This window comes from Bison bison, unplaced genomic scaffold (assembly GCF_000754665.1).
Source record: "Bison bison bison isolate TAMUID 2011002044 unplaced genomic scaffold, Bison_UMD1.0 scf7180017864469, whole genome shotgun sequence".
Taxonomy (NCBI): Eukaryota; Metazoa; Chordata; class Mammalia; order Artiodactyla; family Bovidae; genus Bison; species Bison bison.
The window spans coordinates 4,131,425-4,152,777 of NW_011495030.1; the positions used below are offsets into that span (position 1 = coordinate 4,131,425).

The 21,353-nt window shown below is 38.8% G+C and overlaps 1 protein-coding gene across 4 annotated transcripts in view; it reads left to right on the forward strand.

Moving 5' to 3' along the window:
* The window catches only part of KANK1 (KN motif and ankyrin repeat domains 1), a 216,355-nt gene that overhangs the window by 75,100 nt on the left and 119,902 nt on the right, over window positions 1-21,353 (forward strand). For all 4 annotated transcript variants that reach the window (XM_010860686.1, XM_010860682.1, XM_010860685.1 and 1 more), the window contains one exon: window positions 2,281-2,406. The gene's annotated coding sequence lies outside the window, so the exon portion shown is untranslated. The remainder of the gene's footprint in view (window positions 1-2,280; window positions 2,407-21,353) is intronic.

Genomic DNA, 21,353 nt, shown 5'->3' on the forward strand with positions numbered 1-21,353 from the left:
CTTCTCAATCCTTTTCCGTCTGCATCCTGGACCAGCTCTATTGAAAACTGTCCTCAGGGGTGCCCAGTGACCTCCCTAGTAATTGTTCCATCCAGGGACATCTTGTTGGTCTCCATACACAGCATTTGAGGTCACTTGTCTTTCTTTGGGCTGATGTGCCTCTCTGCCCTCACAGTTATTCTCCTGCCTCTGTAACCATTCTATCTTTTTCATTAGCTCATCTTCCTCCATCTCCCTTGAACCTTTACTGTGTCTTCTAGTTCTCCTTAGAAGCTTCATTTTCCTAGGGCTTCATCTTTTTTGAGGTAAAAGTTTAGCAGCTAGTCTTTCCTCACTGTGAGTCATTCCTGCTGCTGCTAAGAGTTTGGGTCATAAAATGGTTTTTGGAATTAGAATATGTTTGCTTGGACTCAAAATCTACACACACTGGAGACACTTAGAAGTCATCTCTGGCTCTATGAAAAGACCCCAGGTTGCCTACGAATGGTCTACTTACTGATGATGGAATAAGCTCCTTCCATACAACAAAAATAGTGGAATTAATAAGAGAATCTTAGGTCAAGGCACAAAGGCTTATAAATTTCAACGAGCATTTGTAGAGATGATGCAAAAAAAAAAAAAAAAACAAAAACCGTATTTGTAAAAGCTTTGATGTAGTCCATGCCAAAATGAAAAACAAGTTTAAAAAATCAAAATAGTCACTTTCCAGTTGGAGAGCTAAGCTCAATAAACTCAAAACAATGGCCAGTTCCACTGAGAAACTGTGAGGGTTAAATTATCTGGAAGGTGGGATCTCTGAGTCTGTGAACTTGAGATGGGCTTCACAGAGGGAATAAGAAAAGCTGTGTCCTGTGTGGGGGATGATAGTTGCAAAAGCAGGGCATAGGAGTATGTGTTCTTTGAAACGTAACAAGACTTACCTGCCTAGGACAGAAGGTGTTTGTTGGAAGCTGGAGGATGATAAGATAAAGTAGAGCCAGATTATGAAGGAACCTGAAAGCCAGCAAAGGAGTTTACATTTAATGGAAGAGAAATGTATTACGACTGTGGATATAAGAGATGTGGATGTAATAGAATGCTAGATTTGGAGATGAGAAGAACAAAGAACTTCAGAGTTGGAGGTATCCTGTAAGGTGGGGTGGGGTGACTAATATCTGCTGTACCTGCTGTATGTCAGGTGCTAGATCGCATAGTTCTTATTCTTACAGCAACCTTAGAGGTAGATGATATCATCCCCATCTTATGTATAATAAATGAGCTCTGAGGAAATACAGTGTGTCTGAGTTTTTAGAGTACTTAGGCCAGAATTGAACACGTCTGACTTCAAAGCACAATGAGGATGGAGAATGTTGAAATCAGTTCCTGATTTTACACTCAGGAAAACTGAGACCCAGAAGATAGGGGACTATCCAAGGTTATCCAAGTAATGGAATGAAAGCAGCTGGATAGGTAATGATCTGCAGAGAGAGGCCAGGTTAGAGGCTGCTGTTGTAAACAGGTGGGGTGCCAAAGAATTTGGTATTAGTGGAGGCATGTTTTATTGTTGTTTAGTCACACTCAATCATATCCAAATCTTTTGTGATCCCATGGACTGTAGCCCGCCAGGGTCCTCTGTCCTTGGGATTTCCCAGGCAAGAATACTGGAGTGGGTTGCCATTTCCTTCTTCAGGGCATCATCCCGACTCAGGGATCAAATCCGCATCTCCTGCCTTGGCAGGAAGATTCTTTCCCATTGAGGTACCAGGCATAGGAGTGAAAGAGTAGAGAGCAGTAGGACATTGAAGGGAAAGTGGGGGTGGACTGATACTGGCATGGCCAGTGATGGAGGGGATGACATGAAAGCAGTCCCAGAGTTTTAATCCAGGGGAACTGCGGTTTGCAGTGAAGGTCCTCCGTGGAGCTGATTTTCAGAGAAAGGCCATGTATTTCTTATGGGCTAGTCTGATTCTGAAATGACAAAGATACCAAATATAAAAAGTGATGGTATTTGTGAGCTGATTTATGTACATACTGATGGATACATGAAGAGAAGCACATGAAGTAGAAGTGAACTGATGGTGAGACACCCAAGAGCTAGTGACTAGCTTCTTCCTAAAGGAAAGGAGGTATGATGATATCCTAGGCTTTTTTACTTCTGGTCTGCCACTTCCACCTGCAACCAGAAAATGCCTTAATCATAATAAACCGCATAACTGTCTTTGGTAATTGATTCCCCTCTCCTATTGGAAAGGAGTATTGCTCCATCACATTTCCCACAATGAGACTCTTTTTTTCTTTCAGAATGATTGTCACTGTACTGGATGGACTGCTGAACTATTGAATTACTTCCATCTTTTGACCACACTAAGAAATTGTCCATGGAGTTGAGATATTTATTGCAGTAATTTCTGGCCTTACATATTTAAGGTAAGGTATACTTTTTTCCCATATAACTATCATGAAGTTGTCATGTTTTTCTTCTTTAACTTTGCTTTTTAAGAGACATTAATCTATTCTTTTCTTCTAGCTTTTATGCTCTAATAATCCCTTCAGGGTGCTCTTAATCTGAAAATATATGAGTGCAGAAAAGACTTTTATATAATGAAATATGAGCAAGCTGTTTGAAAAATAAAGGGGGAAATGTATTACTCTTCAGATTAAATCAATAAAAGTACCCCATTTCCTTAAACACAATATGCATAGACTGGGTTATACTAGAGAAACTTAATAGATTTAAAGGAATATTTATTGTTAAGGCTACTTGAAAAAATGAAGATACTTAAATGTTAATATATTGCTTGCTTTGTTCAAATAAAGAAAGTTTAGAAAATACAGAGAACTTAAAAGAAAAAAATCTGTTACTTCCAGAGATAACCAGTGTTAAAACTTTACTACATTATTTATAATACTTGTTTTTACAAATATTTGTAATGGGGTGTGTGTGTCATATGTGTTAACTTTTGATATTTTTGCAAATGAGAAACATTTATCACAGGCTTACTCCATACCAGGCTCTGTACCAACCACTTTATATACATTACTTTATTAATTCTCACAACCCTGTGAGGTTGGTGCTTTTCTTATCCCCATCTGTACACGAGAAAGTTGAGGCTCAGAAAAATTAAATAATTTGCCATGTTCAGAAAACTGGTGAACCTACTCAGAACTTGAACCAGTCAGATGCCAAAGCCCATACCAACAGGCTTTTTTACATGCTTTTTTCCCTTGACAATGTGCTTTACCTTCTTTTCTACAGCATCATTTCACATTAGAAGGTGTTCATTTATATTGGTATATAATGGTTTCTCTACCTCATCTCCTTTTGTTGGACATTTAGTTGTTTTACCCAGTTTCAGAAACAACATTGTAATAACATCTTTTATGCACGTCCATGATTGTCTGTCTAGGGCGGATTGCTGGAAGTGGCATTGTTGAGTCAGCCCACGGTGTGGGAAGGAATCCCTCAGGTGTTTGATGCATTCTGCTAGTTGCCTTCTCAAAAGGTTGTGGGAGTTTATATTCCCACCAGCAGAATATGGAAGTACCTGATGACCCTAAGTCCTCAACAACATAGGTAGTTGGCAAATGAATAATTTCATTTGCCTTTTTAAAAGAGTGCAGGTGAGGTCCATCTTCTTGTCTCTAATCCTTTCGAGCCTTAGCCTCCTGACTGGTTTCTCTCCCTCCACTGTAGACCTCACTTAGTCATTAAAGGCATTGCAGGACAGTGGATAAAAGCATGGACTGTAGAGCTAGATGCCTGGGTTCAAATCATGGCAGTATTGCTCTGCCTCAGTTTCCCCATCAAAAAGTGGAAATAATAATAAAGCCTTGTCCTGGGGTGGTGCTTGGGGTTGCAAAGAGGCAGACACAACTGAACAATTGATCAGCAATTTTAGAACAAGTGCATGACTCCTGGTTTGAGCTCAGTAATTGTTGACTACTGCTGTTATCTTCCAAAAGTCCATGCTCATGTAACTAAAAAACCATAGATTATATGCAGTTGACCCTTGAACTACATGGGTTCGAACTGCATGGGTGCACAGATTTTTTCAGTAGTAAATACTACAGTACTGTATGATCTGTAGCTAATTGAACCTGCAGATGTGGAACTCTGTATTCTGAGGAAGGCAGACATGGATGGAGGGCCGACTATAGATGTTTGATTGTGTGGAGGGTTGGCACCCCTAACTCCCATGTTGTTCAAGGGTCAACTGTACTTGTTTTAAATTAAATGTGATCATTACTGAATTAGTAATTTACAGCAGAAACTGCAGATGCTGACATTGTTATTACATGTTAACACCATGAGCAGCCTGAAGGTCAGGCTCCCTTGATGATGCACGGTCAGGATATTGAGGGGAGAGAAGTAACAGGAATAACTAGAATGTTAAAGTGCTTTATAACCTCACAGAGCACTTTTACATGCATTATCTTGCTTGATCCTCAAACATAATTGAGGGAGGTGGAGCAGGTATCATTAACCTTGTTTTACAGAGGAAGAAATTGACTTGGAGGAATTAAGAGAGTTGTTCACTTGAGGTCATGGAAGCGGACTCTGGCAGAGCTGAGTGTGTGCTCCAGGCCTCTGACTGTAAATCTGTACTCTTGATGCTACAGGACACAGTGATAGGCCGAAGAGGTACAGATGGACACCTGCCCAGGGGTGGAAACATACCGGGAAGGGAAGGAGCAAAGAGGGATGCCGTGGGAGGAGGCAGCAGAGTAGGGTAAGGACATACTGGAAGGAAGGCAGGGACCCAGGGAGGAGGGAGGAGGGAAGGGAAGGGGCATGGGTATTGAGGTCAAGAAGAGAGCAGGGAATTGAAGGGGCCAGGACTGCAGGACCATGGGCTAGCTGAGCACCTGGCCAGAGGAGGCCCCTTCTTTGCAGCAAGCAGGGAGGAGAGAAGGAAGAGACAGAGGATAGACACCTCTGTCTTCTAAGGCAAAGGGAGTGAGAGCAAAAGTAAGCAAATGGGACCTAATTAAACTTATTGCCTTTGCACACCAAAGGTAACCATTGACAAAACGAAAAGACAACCTACTGAAGGGGAGAAAATGTTTGCAAATGATATGACTACGTAGGGATTAATATGCAACATTCATAAACAGTTCATACAACTCAACATCAAGAAAACAACCTGATTAAAAAATGGGCAGAGGACTGAATAGACATTTTTCCAAAGAGGAACACCGTTGGCCATCAGGCACATAAAAAGATGACCTAACATCACTAGTCGTTGGGGAAATGCAAATCAAAGCCATAGTGAGCTGTCACCTCACACTTGTCAGAATGACTGTCATCAAAAAGAACACAAATCACACATGTTGTTGAGAGTTTGCAGGAAAGGGAACCATCTTAAGCTGTTGATGTAAATTGATGCAGTCACTGTGAAAAACAATAAGGAAGTTTCTCAAAATAGAACTACCATATTCCACTCATGGGTATATAAAAAAATACGAACACCAACCAAAAACACAAATTCAAAAAGATACTTGTTCCCCAGTGTTCACAGCAGAGCATTATTTACACTTGCCAAGATGTGGAAGGAACCTAAATATACATCAACAAATGAATGGATAAAGGTGTTGTATATATATATATATACACACAATGGAATACTACTCAGTTAAAAGAATGACATTTTGCCATTTGCAGCAGTGTTGATGAATCTGAGGGCATTCTGCTAAGGGAAATAAGTCAGACAGAGAAAGATAAGTACTGTATCAGTTGTGTAAGTAAGTAAATGCATGTGTGCTCAGTCATGGCTAACTCTGTGACCCTATGGACTATAGCGACCAGGCTTCTCTGTCCATGGGATTCTCCAGGTATGAATACTGGAGTGGGTTGCTACTTCCTCCTCCAGGGGATCTTCCCTATCCAAGGATCGAACTCGTGTCCCCTGTGTCTCCTACAAGGGCTTCCCCGGAGGCTCAGCAGTAAAGAACCTGCCTGCCAGTGCAGGAGATGCAGGTTCAGTCCCTGGGTCAGAAAGATCCCCTGGAAGAGGAAATGGCAACCCACTCCAGTGTTCTTGCCTAGTGTAGCAAAAAGTCAGACATGACTGAGAGACTGAGCACTCATAGGTGTTAAAAGCCATTATCACCTATATCACTAAAAAAATACAGCAAACTAGTGAATATAGCAAAAAAAAAAAAAAAGCAGACTCACAGATATAGAGAACAGATTAGTGGTTACTAAAGCAGGGAGGAAGGGCAATGTAGAGGTGAAGGAGTGGGCAATGCAAACAAAGATACACTTTGTGTGTATGCATACAAAGCCTTGTGTGTAGTATAGGCTACATGGATGTATTGTACAACATGGGGGATAGAACCAATATTTGTAATAACTAAATTAGAGTGTAACCTTTAAAACCTGTATGAAAATATAAAATAAAAAAAAATAAAAAGCAAATGCATAGTCCTACCGTCATTAAATCCCTATTCTTCCAGAGGTTTTTCTGTGTGTATATGCTTACATAAAAAATTTAAATACAAATATGCAACCTTGGAAACTTCTCTCCATATCAGTGTCATTGCTGCATAATTATTAAAGGTAGATAAAGAGTGTGGTTTAGGGAATGTATGTACTTAAAATATCTCCCTCTAGACATGTGTCAGTGCATGTCCTCCTAACTATAATTTGAGGCTACCCTTAATTATTCTTAATATAAAGTCAAGAAAGAGGTTTTTGTTCTATATTACCTGGAAAACAACCAGTTTATAATCTACTGACAGTATATAAGTGTTTTCTTTTCCTAGATTCTTCTTTACATTAGATCACAGAATTAAAAAAATCTTTTCCAGTTGTATGCACAAGTGAACATTTATCATATATTTATAAGCCATTTGTATGTCTTCTTTTGTGAATATTCCGTTCATGTTCCTTGCACATTTCTCCAAAGGGACTTTTTCTTTTTGTGTTGCTAATTTGCAAATCTTTTTATTGTAAACTATCTTTAAATGTAAAAAATATTATAGATGTCTGTCTCCTTTGCCTTTGAATTTTGTACAGTTTTTTTTTTTAAAGTAAGTATTTAATTTTATATGGTTTGAATCTTTTTTTCTGTGGTTCCACATTATGAAGCAAGAAGGCCTTGGTATTGTTGCCTCATAGTCTGTTCTTCACATAGCAGAGTGATCTCTGTTAAGTGTAATCACATCTTGACCCAGCCCCGCCTAAGCCAGTCGTGGCATTCTCCTAACCATGGCCTGCAAGACCTGGCGTGATCCAGCTTTGCCTGCTGTCTGATCTCACCGCTGTCACTCATATTTGAACACCATGTTCCCACCACATTGGCTTTCTTTCAATTCATGGAGCATGTCAACCTCTTTCCTGCTCCCACTATTCTGCAGGTGCTGTTCCTTTGCTTGGAACATGTGCTTGTACACACACGTGTACTCATGTACCTTCCTTATGGCAGACTCTTCCTCTAGAGAGCCAGTTTCAAGAAGAAGAGCTCCAGAGCATGCTGCTGGGGTTCACCTGCCTTCCATGTTCACTAGTTCTGCATCTTTGGGCAAGCTGCTTCTCCTTGTCCTCACCTGTAACATGGGAGTCATCACTGTAACAGTATCTAACTCGCCTTGTTGAAGAGGATTAAGTGGGTTAATTCATGCACAGCTCTTAGAAAACTACCTTATTCATAGAGTGAACATGAGTGGGTTATTGTTTAGTCGCTAAGTCATGTCCGACTCTTTGCAACCCTATGGGGCCGTAGCCCACCAAGCTTCTCTGTCAATGGGATTTTCTAGGCAAGAATACTGGAGTGGGTTGCCATTTCTTTCTCCAGGGGCTGTCCCCCACCCAAGAATTGAACCTGTGTCTCTTGCATTGGCAGGTGGATTCTTTACCACTGAACCACCTGGGAAGTCCAAAGCTCAACCTTGCCTGAACAAGAATATGAGTGGTTAGCTGTTGTCATAGTCCTCTTTCTTCAGGCTTCACCTTACGTTTCACCTGAGGCAGAATGCTTTCCTATTCAGCACTGGTCTTTCCCTCTAGTATTCTCAATGTCATAATTCTGCAGGATTTTCCCCTTTAGGCATACATCAATATGCAGTTACTTTTCATTTATTTTCTTTTTCCTATTTCCCCTTCTAGCCTGTGACTCCCATCAGGACAGGAATTATGTCTGTGTGATCTACTGGGTCTCTAATGCTTATTAGCACATAGTGTTTGTAGAATGACCGAATGAATAGCAACATCTCTAACTACAAGATTGCATAGAAATCTACCTGTATTTTCTTATTGTAGTTTTTATAGCTCTGTTTCACATTTTAAAATATTTCATCTGTATGAAACTATTAGAAGTATAACTTGAGATATGAACGAAAATTAATTTTTTCCCTAAAGAGTAGCCAATTGCAATTTTTGTAATTCTTTCAAAGAGAGGTCCACCCCAAACTATAGTCCTTAGGGACTCCAATGTTGTTTTTTATTTCTTGCCTTTGTTTTTTTTCTTCTTGGGTAGTCCTTTTTCAAAAAGTGAATACAAACTATTCATTGACTTAAGCCAAATTCCTCCTGAGTGTGCTGGCCCACCATCAGGAGGGACACCCACCATGGCCTAATTTCCAAGAGGAAGGAAGACATAATGTTGCCAATTTAGGGACTTATTCTATTTGCTCAATATCTTACGTTATGAATGTGGTTATCTGAGGAGGCTTTACGAATAGCGTAAGAATGAAGAGAAGTGAAAATCAAGGGAGACAGGGAAAGGTATATCCAATTAAATACAGAGTTTCAAAGAATAGCTAGAAGAGACAAGAATGCCTTCTTCAATGAGCCATGTTTGATAATAGAAGAAAACAACAAAAGGGGAAAAATTTGAGTTCTTTTCAGGAATATTGGAAACATCAAGGGAGCATTCCACCCAAAGATGGACAGAATAAAGGATAAAAATGGTAGAGACGTAGTAGATGCTGGGGAGATCAAGAAGAGATGGAAAGAATACATGGAAGAACTGTATTAAAAAAGATCTTAATGAACCAGATTACTATGATGATGTGGTTAGTCACCCAGAGCCAGACATCCTGGAATGGGAAGTCAAGAGGGCCTTAAGAAGCACTGCTGTTCATAAAGCTAGTGGATGCAATGAAATTCCAGCAGAACTATTCAAATCCCTAAAGGAGGATGCCATCAAGGGTTTGCATTATTATGTCAGCAAATCTGGAAGACCCAGCAGTGGTCACAGGACTGGAAAAGGTCAATCCTCATCCCAGTCCCCAGGAAGGGTAGTACCAAAGAATGTGCTAACCACTGGACAATTGCACTCATCTCCCATGCTAGTAAGGTCATGCTTAAAATCTTGCATGCTAAGCTTCAGCATTATGTGAACCAAGAACTTCCAGATGTCCAAGCTGGGTTTAGAAAAGGAAGAGGAACTAGAGATCAAATTGTCAACATTCACTGGATTATAGAAGAAGCAAGGGAATTTCAGAAAAACATCCTTCTTTGTTTCATCAACTATGCTAAAGCCTTTGTCTGTGTAGATCATGACAAATGGTGGAAAGCTCTTAGAGAGAATAGAATACCAGACCATCTTACCTGTCTCCTGAGAAACCTGTATGCGGGTCAAGAAGCAACAGTTAGAACCCTGTATAGAACAACTGATTGGTTCAGGATCGAGAAAGGAGTACAACAGGGCTGTCTGCTGTCACCCTGTTTAACCTATACGCTGAGCACATGATGAGAAATGGCAGGCTGGATGAGTTACAAGCTGGAATCAAGATAGGTGGGAGAAACATCAACAACCTCAGATGTGTAGTTGATACCACTCTAATGGTAGAAAGTGAAGAGGAACTAAAGAGCCTCTTGATGAGGGTGAAGGAGGAGAGTGAAAGAGCTTACTTTAGACTAAATATTAAAAAAATTAAGATAATGGCATCTGGCCCCATTACTGCATGGCAAATAGAAGGGGAAAAGGTGAAAGTAGTGACAGATTTCCTCTTCTTGGGCTCCAAAATCACTGTGGATGTAGACTGCAGCCATGAAATCAGAAGACAATTGCTTCTTGGCAGGAAAGCGATGACAAACCTAGACAGAGTGTTGAAAAGCAGAGACATTACTCTGCTGACAAAGGTCGGTATAGTCAAAGCTATGGTCTTTCCAGTGGTCAAGTACAGTTGTGAGAGTTGGACCAGAAAGAAGACAGAATGCCAAACAATTGATGCCTTTGAGTTGTGGTGCTGGAGAAAACTCCTGAAAGTCCCTTGGAGAGCAAGAAGATTAAACTAGTGAATCTTAAGGAAAATCAATCCTGAATACTTGTTGGAAGGACTGATGCTGAAGCTGAAACTCCAGTATTTTGTTCATCTGATGTGAACAGGCGACTCATTGGAAAAGTCCCTGATACTGGGAAAGATTGAGGGCAGAAGGAGAAGAGGGCATCAGAGGATGAGATGGCTGGATGGCATCACCAATGCAATGAACATGAACTTGGGCGAACTCGAGATGGTGAGGGACAGGGAGGCCTGGCATGCTGCAGTCCTTGTGGTAGCAAAGAGTCAGACACAACTGGGCGACTGAACAACAACAACAACCTTATGAAACCTGAATTTTTTTTTGACAATTTTGACAATCTTGAAATTTTGACAGTCATGTTTTAGATACTATGTCAACCTTAAAAACAAACAAACAAACAAACAAACAAAAAAACACCCAACTCTTGAAACCTGGAAACTTCAATTTTCCAGTGACTAAATTACTTTTAGTTAACTGCCTCTTGCACTTAAATGAGGGACAGAAATGCTTTGGTAGAACATGTATTTTGATTTTTGGTTTCAAAAGATTAGTCACCATTCTTTTTCTTTTTTTAGTCACCATTCTCTTCCATATTTTAGCTTTTAAAATCAGTTACAGAAATAATACATATCCATTGGCATATATTCAAGCCATAAAGCATTTATACAGAAAAAAAAATGACTCTTGCATCCCAGCTTCTGATCCCATACCTTAATATAACCACTGCTGAGTTTATTGTATACCTTTTCTGACTTTTTTAATGCTTACTAAATATATTAGATGTTTATACACACACACACATATACACTACTCATATACTTGCATGCTTTTCCTGAAAATTGTCTTAAACCCACTTTCTTCTACACATCAGTGGGCTTTAAAAACACTTGAACCCTTTGTGTTCTGGCTGGCAGCATCCTAGAGAAGTTACTAGTTGGTATTTTCTCAGGGCTTTAAACACCAAGGCTTACTTAATTTGTGGGAGTCACTGGATATAATCTTCCAGAGGTTAGGGACTAGGGCACATTCAGGAATGTGGTGTGATCTGATAATGATACCCATCTTACTACAGAGGAAGGAATGGAGACTTACAGGAAAGCCAGTAAAGTAGGAAAGGAAAAAATTCTTCAGAGTTCACGAGGGTGAACATTTAACTATTGCACTGAGTTACGTAACAAGTAGTTTGATTTCCGGGGAAACAGGATGGCAGATGGCATGCTCTCAGGTTGCATTTTTTTTTTACAACTTTGTCTCTCTTCTTTCTCTTCTGCCCCCCACCCTTTTTTTGGTCCATGAGAACAGAAAATAAATTTGAGGTGGAGTAGAGTGGAGAGCAATTGACTCACTGGGCTATGCCCTTCACACTGGCATTCGAAAGCATGCAAGTTGGCTGCCCTAGGTTCTGATCTATGGCACTGCAGTCCAGAGAACTATAAGGGTTTCTGTAAGTGATGGGGGCTCTGGACTTATGCAGAATTGCACTTGTCGGGGTTTTTCCACAGTGCCCACCTTATTACACTAGAGAGGCAAGTTTCATTGCTTAAGGGGACAATTTACGGCAGTGGGCTTATCTCCTTGTTTTAGCTCTTTATGTTTTTCTGCCTCTTAATAAAATGTGAAGTCACAAAGCAATTAAATAGTGGTGTAGTTTTCTGGCAGGAGGTGGAGAATGGCTAACCAGGGGAAAAGGCTAACATGATTGACAGAGGCTGACTGTAAGATTTACTTTGAGAATAACTCGTTCTTCAAAACTTTCTTCATTTTCTTGTGGGAATTATGGGGTAAATCATACACCAGGAGGATGGATGATTAAAAATGTAGGAGTTATGATTTCTTTTTGACTTTGTAAGTCTCTAAATCCTCCACCTTAACACAGAGTTCTCATTTCAGGAACTCTTGATAAAATGATGGGAACCAGTTCTGCCATGGATTGAAGAGAAGCAGAAACACTTTAAAATCTTAAAATATTAATAAGCTTGAGATTGTTTACATTTTGTAGAATATCTTGAGGTCCAATGAGCTGAAGTAGAGAAATAACTCAAATCTACAAGTGTAGAAATTTTTGGATATTCAAATATATTGAATGGGGTAATAACTGTTAGTTTCCACAATTTTAGAAATTTATTGTTGTTGTTCAGTCGCTCAGTCATGTTTGACTCTTTGTGACTCCATGGACTGCAGCACACCAGGCTTCCCTATCCTTCACCGTCTCCCAGAGTTTGCTCAAACTCATGTCTGTTGAGTCAGAGATGCCATCCAACCATCTCATCCTCTGTTGTCCCCTTCTCCTGCCCTCAGTCTTTCTAAGCATCAGGGTCTTTTACAGTGAATCGGCTCCTTGCATCAGGTGGCCAGAGTACTGGAGCTTCAGCTTTAGCATCAGTCCTTCCAATGAATATTCAGGACTGATTTACTTTAGGATTGACTGGTTTGGTCTGCTTGCAGTCCAAGGGACTCTCAAAGAGTCTTCTCCAGCACCACAGTTCAAAAGCATCAGTTCTTTGGCACTCAGCCTTCTTTATGGTCCAACTCTCACATCTGTGCATGACTACTTAGAAAAACCATAGTTTTGACTATACAGACCTGCAAGGAGATAAAACCAGTCAATCCTAAAGGAAATCTGTCCTGAATATTCTTTGAAAGGGCTGATGGTGAAGCTGAAACTCCAATACTTTGGCCACCTGATGCGAAGAACTGATTCATTGGAAAAGACCCAGTCAGCTCCGGGAGTTGGTGATGTACAGGGAAGCCTGGTGTGCTGCAGTCCATGGGGTCACAAAGAGTCAGACATGACTGAGCAACTGAAATGAGCTGAACTAAACTGATATGGACCTTTGTCAGAAAAGTAATGTCTCTGTGTTTTAGTATACTGTCTAGGTTTGTCATAGATTTTCTTCCAAGGAGCAAGCATCTTTTAATTTCATGGCTGCAGTCATCATCTGCAGTGATTTTGGAACTCAAGAAAATAAAGTCTGTCACTGGTTCCATTGTTTCCCCATCTATTTGCCATGAAGTGATGGAACCAGATGCCATGATCTTAGTTTTCTGAATGTTGAGTTTTAAGCCAACTTTCTCACTCTCTATCATCTTCATCAAAAGGCTCTTCAGTTCCTCTTCATTTTCTGCCATAAGGGTGGTGTCATCTGCATATCTGAGGTTATTGATATTTCTCCCAGCAATCTTTTTTAATATTTAATAATTACCATTAAAATGTGGAAAATTTTGAGAAAACTGAAGTACAAGTCTGGAGAGTTAATATTCCGTGTCATTTTTATTCCAGCCTCCTCTAACATATTAAAAAAATCTTTTAATTTAGCCACTTTGTATTGATGATAATTTGTTTATTCCAAATTAAGAGAATTGACAAAGATATAAAAGTTCTCATATCACTCTTTCTTGTTACAGAAACAGTTTGATTTTAAGAAGTTATGAGAAGCTGCCTTCTTGTATCCTAATGATCACATTGAAATGGCCAAAGCAAATAGCTTAAAGTAAAATGCAGTTGTTGATACCTGTTGAGAAGGATTAACTAAGAGTTGATTAATGTGACCCAGAAAACAAGTAACTAAAAGGATATTACTTTTTCTGGTGTGAATGCACTCTGAAGGGGATTTCCCACCACAAAAAGAAGAACCAGAGAATCAACTGCAAAGCGATTCTACTGCTGGTTTAGAGTGTTTTTCCAAATAGATTACTAGTGAGAATATTTGTACTGAAAGAATAGGAGAAATGCTGATTTCTAGAACTTGGTAAAATGATAATAAGAAGCTTTTATACCAAATCAGTTACGTCTTTTCCAGGTTCATCCCCAGCGTCCTGTGTCTAAGCTGTGGTTCAGTTTCCTCACCTGTAAAGGAGGGTGGTACTTCTTAGAAGTTCATTGTTATAGATTGTTTGGAGAGAAGAGAGACTGAAGGCATCCGGGGCCATCTGTCCTCTCAGCCCTTATCCTAACTTGAACCAGGCTGTGTCTAAGGCAGTGGATCATTTCGCTGCCCCGGGGACAGTGCTTACCCACAGTCCCTGGTTTTCAGTATGTTTTCTTCTCCCTGGTGACAGTCCTTTATCTAGAGTGTTCCACAGAGAGGCATCTGCGTGTCGAAAATGCCCTTCCACACTGGTATCAGTCTTACTATTCCAGGGTAAAGTAACTCAGTGGCAATGGTGTTTTGATCTTACCTGTACATTATTTCTAAAGTTGTATTTATTGTTAATGAGATGAAATTCACATAACACCACCAACAAAAAAGGAACCATTTAAAAATGAACAATTCAGTGGCATTTATCACATTCAGAGTGTTACGCAGCAGCCATCTCTCTCTAGTTCCAAAGCATTCTATTACCTCAAAAAAAACCCCTAGATGTATTAAGCAGTAACTCCCTGTTCCCTCCTGCCACTGCTCCTGGCAGCCCCTTCTGTGCTGTCTCTTATTATGTCATGATTCTGGATATATCATGTAAGTGTTATACATTATGTGACCTTATGTGTCAGCTTTTTTCACTTAGTGTGTTTTTGAGGCTCATCCAGGTTGTAGCATGTATCAGCCATTTTATGACTGAATAATATATTCTACTGTATGGATATGTCACAGTTTGTTTATCCATTCACCATTGATGGACATTTGAGTTTTTCTGCCTTTTCATTGTTGTAACACTGCTGTGAACACGGGTGCATAAGTATTTGAGTTCCTGTTTTCAGTTTTGGAGGTATATACCTAGAGGTAGAATTGCTTGGTTGTATGGTAATTCTGTGTAACTTTTTTGAAAAACTGCCAAACTGTTTTCTGTAACAGCTGAACCATTTATATTCCCACCCGCAATGCTTAAAGTTCGTATTTCTCTCCATCCTTGCCAACACTTATTTTTCCTTTATTAAAAAAAATTATAGCCATTTTTAAGACGAAGTGCTATTTCATTATGGTTTTGATTTGTATTTCCCTAGTAACTAATGATGTTGATCATCTTTTCATGTGCTTATTGGCCATTTGCATATCTTCTTTGGAGAAGTGTTTGTTCAAGTCCTTTGCCCATTTAACACTGCGTTGTTTTTATTGTTGAGTCGTAAGAGTTGTTTTACATTCTGGATATTAGACCCTTTCCAGATATATAGTTTACAAATATTTTCTCCCATTCTTTAGGTTGTCTTTTCACTTTTTTAAAAAATTATTTTGTATTGGGGTATAACCTGTTAACAAACAATGTTGTGATAGTTTCAGGTGAACACTGAAGGGACTCAGCCATACATATACACGTATCTATTCTCCCCCAAACCCCCTTCCCATCCAGGCTGCCACATTAAATTAAACAGAGTTCCATGTGCTATACAATTGGTTCTTATTGATTATCCATTTTAAATATAGCAGTGTTCACCTATCCATCCCAAACTCCCTAACTTGCCCTTCCCATGAGTCTCTTTCTGTTTTGTGAGTTCATTTATATCATTTCTTTTTAGATTCCACATATAAGGAACATCATATAGTTTTTCTCCTCTCTCTCACTTATTTCACTCAGTATGGCAATCTCTAGGTCCATCCATGTTGCTGCAAATGGCATTATAACATTCTTTTTAATGGCCGAGTAATATTCCATTGTACATATGTACCACATCTTTGTCTGTTCATCTGTCGATGGACATTTAGGTTGCTTCCATGTCTTGGCTGTTGTAAACGGTCCTGCAGTGAACATTGGGGTGCATGTATCCTTTTGGATCATGTTTTTCTCCAGATATATGCCCAGGAGTGTCTTGATAATGTCCTTTGCACAAATGTTTTTTTTTTTTTTTTGAAAGAGCTCAAGGATCTTTATTTTTCCTTTGTTGGACATGCTTTTGGGGTCACATCTAAGAGTCCATTGCTTCCTAATCCAAAGTCAGAAAGATTCACCTTTTTATTTTCTTTTAAGTATTTTATGCTTTTATCTGTTATATTTAGAACATTAATCCATTTTGAGTTAATTTTTCATACTGTGTGCAATAGAGAATCCAACTGGATTCTTTTGTGTATGAATATCTGATTGTCTCAGCATATTTATTGAAGAGTTTATCTTTCTACATTGAAGAATCTTTGCACCCTCTTGAAAAACCAGTTGGCCATGTGTGTAAGAGTTTGTTTCTGCACTCTTAGTTCTGCTCCATTGATTTATATACCTAATCTTATTCCAATACTACACTGTTCTGATTACTGTAGCTTTGTAGTAAGATGAAATTGGGAAAATGTGAGTCCTCCAACTTTGTTTTTCTCCTTCGGTACCATTTTAGCTATTCAGGATCCCCTTTTATTTCCATATGAATTTAAGAATCAGCTTTACCGTTTCTGGAGAAAAGGAGAATTTTGATAGGAATTGTGTTGAATCTGTAGATGATATGGGATAGTGTTGTCATCTTAGCAGTGTTAAGTCTTCTAATTCATGAACATAGGATATCTTTCTATTTATATGGGTCTTCCTTATTTTCTTTCAGCAGTGTTTTGTAGTTTTCAGTGTGTAAGTCTTTTGTCTCCATTAAATTTATTCTTAAGTATTTTATTCTTTGGATACAATCATAAATCGTTTTCTTGTTTTTTTTCAATTAGATTGTTTGTTCTCGATGTATAGAAACACAACTGCTTATACATTATTTTTACTTTTTTAAAATTTAAAGGTAAAAGAATGATCTCCACTAGTTATTTTAAAAATTAGTTAAGAACCCCCCTGTCTCTACAGATGTTTTCCTAGAGTGATTCTTCTTAAGTTTGGTATACATCCTTTCATATATTATATATACAATATACATATATATATAATATATATATACACATATTCACTTTTTTGTAGACTTATATTTTGTTTACATTTTAACTTATTTTACTTAATTATAGATTATGAATACATTCTTTGTCAGTACATCTAGATGGACCTTATTCTTCTTAAATGCTGCAGAGTACCTTTTTGTACTGTTTTGTTTAAAAGTTATATTTTAATGAGAATTTAGTGTGTTTTCAGTTTTTTTCTGTTCTAAACATTGCAAAAAATAACAGTCTTTACCTTCATCAGTGTATACTTGTATGAGTATATCTTTAAGGTAAATTCCTGTAAATAAAATTACTTAGGCAAAAAAAGTGCATATATCTTTTGATGGACAGTAAGTGATCTTGTTTTTGTTTTTAAGTGCCTATCTACTGTGGGCATAGATGCTATTTAATGTTATCTAAGAGCATCACAATGAGTAATTAAATGTTTGAGGGAAAGAGGAGGAAAGAGTGTGACTAACCCATGTAATATACTAATAAATGTAGTAATCTAAATAGAATGTAAGTAATAAAATCCTTTTTGGTATGTTTGTGAGATTTGTGAACAAGGTGTTTTAAGATTCACTGTCAGTCCAGTTTACTGTTGTCAGGTAAGGAAGCAGCTAGTAGCACATAGACACCTCTTGAGCTTTTCTCTCTTTTGCCTTTTGTACACCCCACCCCACTCCTAACATATCTTTCTTTAAAAGTGACCCATTGCTGGCAGTCACTCTTAAATATCTTTGAATTTTATGCCAAAAGATCTTTTGCCTGGTTGACAGATTCTTTGAACACCTAGTATTTTCTTGTTTGGCCATCCAAGAAGGACCACTTTGGGAATTTGCTAACATGTTCTAAAGTTAGACTTCGTTTTGTTCTGGACTAACTGAAAAGCTTAGCTAAACTCCAGAAAGCAGACCATATTCATTTTGGGGGAAGGTCACTGTGATATTTTTTCACACTGAATCTTACCTCATACCTTTCTATGCTTGTCTGTGGTTAACTAGGTAAAGCAGAGGAATATACTTTTTTTTTTCATAAAAGAATATGCTTTCATAAAAAAATATGCTCAAAGTAAAGAAAACCAAATGGAAGCGAGAAGTAAGGATACAACAGTTGCTTTCCTCAACCATATGTTTTTTTAAAAAACATTTTTATTTTGAAATAATAAAAATTATTTTATTCTCAAATTTTAGACTTGAAGAAAAGTTGCAAAAGATAATACAGAGTTCATGTATACCCTTCAGCCAGATTCCCCTAATGTTAACATCTTACATAACCATAGTGTTCTTATCAGTTATCAGGAAATTTTAAGTTGATAAGATACTTTTAGCTCAACTACAGACCTTATTAGCATTACATACAGTTTTATACTAATGTCCTTTTTCTGTTCCAGGATCCAGGAAAAACTAAATGCAGTTTTTCTGTCTCTTTAGATTTCTATACTTTGTGACAGTTCCTCAGCCTTTCCTTGTCTTTCATGATCTTGCTACTAATATTTTTGAGCAGTGCTAACTGCTACTGCTAAGTCGCTTCAGTTGTGTCCGACTCTGTGCGGCCCCATAGACGGCAGCCCACCAGGCTCCCCCATCCTTGGGACTCTCCAGGCAAGAACACTGGAGTGGGTTGCCATTTCCCTCTCCAATGCATGAAAGTGCAAAGTGAAAGTGAAGTCACTCAGTCGTTTCTGACTCTTAGCGACCCCATGGACTGCAGCCCACCAGGCTTCTCCATCCATAGGATTTTCCAGGCAAGAGTACTGAAGTGGGGTGCCACTATGCATTTGAGCTTTTCTGATGTTTACTTTGAGGTTATGTAAGGCAGTGGCATCCCACTCCAGTACTTTTGCCTGGAAAACCCCATGGATGGAGGAGCCTGGTAGGCGGCAGTCCATGGGGTCGCTAAGAGTCAGACACAACTGAGCAACTTCCCTTTCCCTTTTCACTTTCATGCATTGGAGAAGGAAGTGGCAACCCACTCCAATGTTCTTGCCTGGAGAGTCCCAGGGATGGGGGAGCCTGGTGGGCTGCCGTCTATGGGGTCACACAGAGTCGGACACGACTGAAGTGACTTAGCAGTAGTAGCAGTATGCTTTTAGGGGAAGAATACAGCAAAAGTGATGTGGTTTTTAGTGAGTGGTTACATAGTATCAGTTTCTCTGGATTTTTGACTCCATTTTCCGTCCATTCCGTATTTTAAAGTAATCAGAATAATTTTTGGTCCTCTGTATTTCTGTTATTATATCCAAACTCTTTTGGCTAGAAGTTTCTGTGAAAACAAAGCATAATTCAAGGCATATTTTATGTATGATGATTGAGATGATAATAGTTGCAAATATGTTTGTCTACAGTGATAATGATCTTCCTAAGCATTTTGCTCTACTTCAAAATTCGTTCGTGGGTTTTACCACTGTTTCTTATGTAGAGAGAAAGTGTCTCTGGTTCCTTTTTCAACAAGAATCAAGTTTATATCATAATTTTAAAAGGTGAATTCTTCAGGTACATTTTCCTCTTGGCTTTGGCATTTTGTAAGAAATTTTCATATTGTTCCCACTTCTGATATACTTTAATTTGAGAGTAGGATTAGGTATAATATGGTACAATCCTTAGCTGGTAAATAAAGCCTAGTGTTACAATGTTTTGAAAATATACCTGGCTATATCTTGACATTTAAATGTATAAATTATCTTTGCAGCCATAAGTGAGCTTGAAGTAGCTTTGATAACTAATCATTGTATGGTCAATCAGCCAAAAGAATTTACAAAGAATAGGTTGGGTGTCTTGCATCCAGTTTAAAGGTTAGTAGTTTGAGACTTGTTCCTGGTGCCTGTAATTAGTTATGTGGAGAGACACCACATTAACATTTAGTAGTTGCTTATTCTGAATAGTTCCTACATCAATCATCATTCTCTTTTCCTTTCCCTCATCTAGAACAGAGAAATATTTTATTTATTATGTTAGTATTAATGTGTTCTATTTTAATTAAAAACAGAAAATGCACTTAAAATTTTTCTCTTTTAAAATTTCCAAAATTGTTTTAAACTTTCCATACATGCTTTTGTTTTACATTAAGTCATGGTTGAGGAAGCAGGTGGAGTGTCATTGGCCCTATATTTCAGCAAAAAAACCTTCTCATCCTATAGAATCTTGACTTTGGGGTACAGTTGATAGATATGTTTAAGGTTAAAGTTAGAGGTAATATTCAAAGTACCAAACAACTATTGTTCTGATTATTTGGGTTCTTTATTCCAACTCTTTCCTGGAGACATGATAAATAATGATGATGAAGCTAATTTTAATAATTTATTAAATAGGCACCGTATACCAGACATTGTGTTGGGGAGTTTGCAAATATCATCTCATTTTATCCTAACCAGATCAGATGATTCGCTCAGTCGTGTCCAACTCTTTGCGACCCCGTGAATCGCAGCACACCAGGCCTCCCTGTCCATCACCAACTCCTGGAGTTCACTCAGACTCACGTCCATCGAGTCGGTGATGCCATCCAGCCATCTCATCCTCTGTCGTCCCCTTCTCCTCTTGCCCCCAATCCCTCCCAGCATCAGAGTCTTTTCCAATGAGTCAACTCTTCGCATGAGCTGGCCAAAGTACTGGAGTTTCAGCTTTAGCATCATTCCTTCCAAAGAAATCCCAGGGCTGATCTCCTTCAGAATGGACTGGTTGGATCTCCTTGCAGCCCAAGGGAGTCTCAAGAGTCTTCTCCAATACCACAGTTCAAAACCATCAGTTCTTCGGCGCTCAGCCTGCTTCACAGTCCAACTCTCACATCCATACATGACCACAGGAAAAACCATAGCCTTGTCTAGGCAGACCTTTGTTGGCAAAGTAATGTCTCTGCTTTTGAATATGCTGTCTAGGTTGGTCATAACTTTCCTTCCAAGGAGTAAGCTTCTTTTAATTTCATGGCTGCAGTCACCATCTGCAGTGATCTTGGAGCCCAGAAAAATAAAGTCTGACACTGTTTCCACTGTTTCCTCATCTATTTCCCATGAAGTGATGGGACTGGATGCCATGATCTTCATTTTCTGAAGATCTTTAAGATCTGTTGAGCTTTAAGCCAACTTTTTCACTCTCCACTTTCACTTTCATCAAGAGGCTTTTGAGTTCCTCTTCACTTCCTGCCATAAAGGTGGTGTCATCTGCATATCTGAGGTTATTGATATTTCTCCCGGCAATCTTGATTCCAGCTTGTGTTTCTTGCAGTCCAGCGTTTCTCATGATGTACTCTGCATATAAGTTAAATAAACAGGGTGACAATATACAGCCTTGACGAACTCCTTTTCCTATTTGGAACCAGTCTGTTGTTCCATGTCCAGTTCTAACTGTTGCTTCCTGACCTGC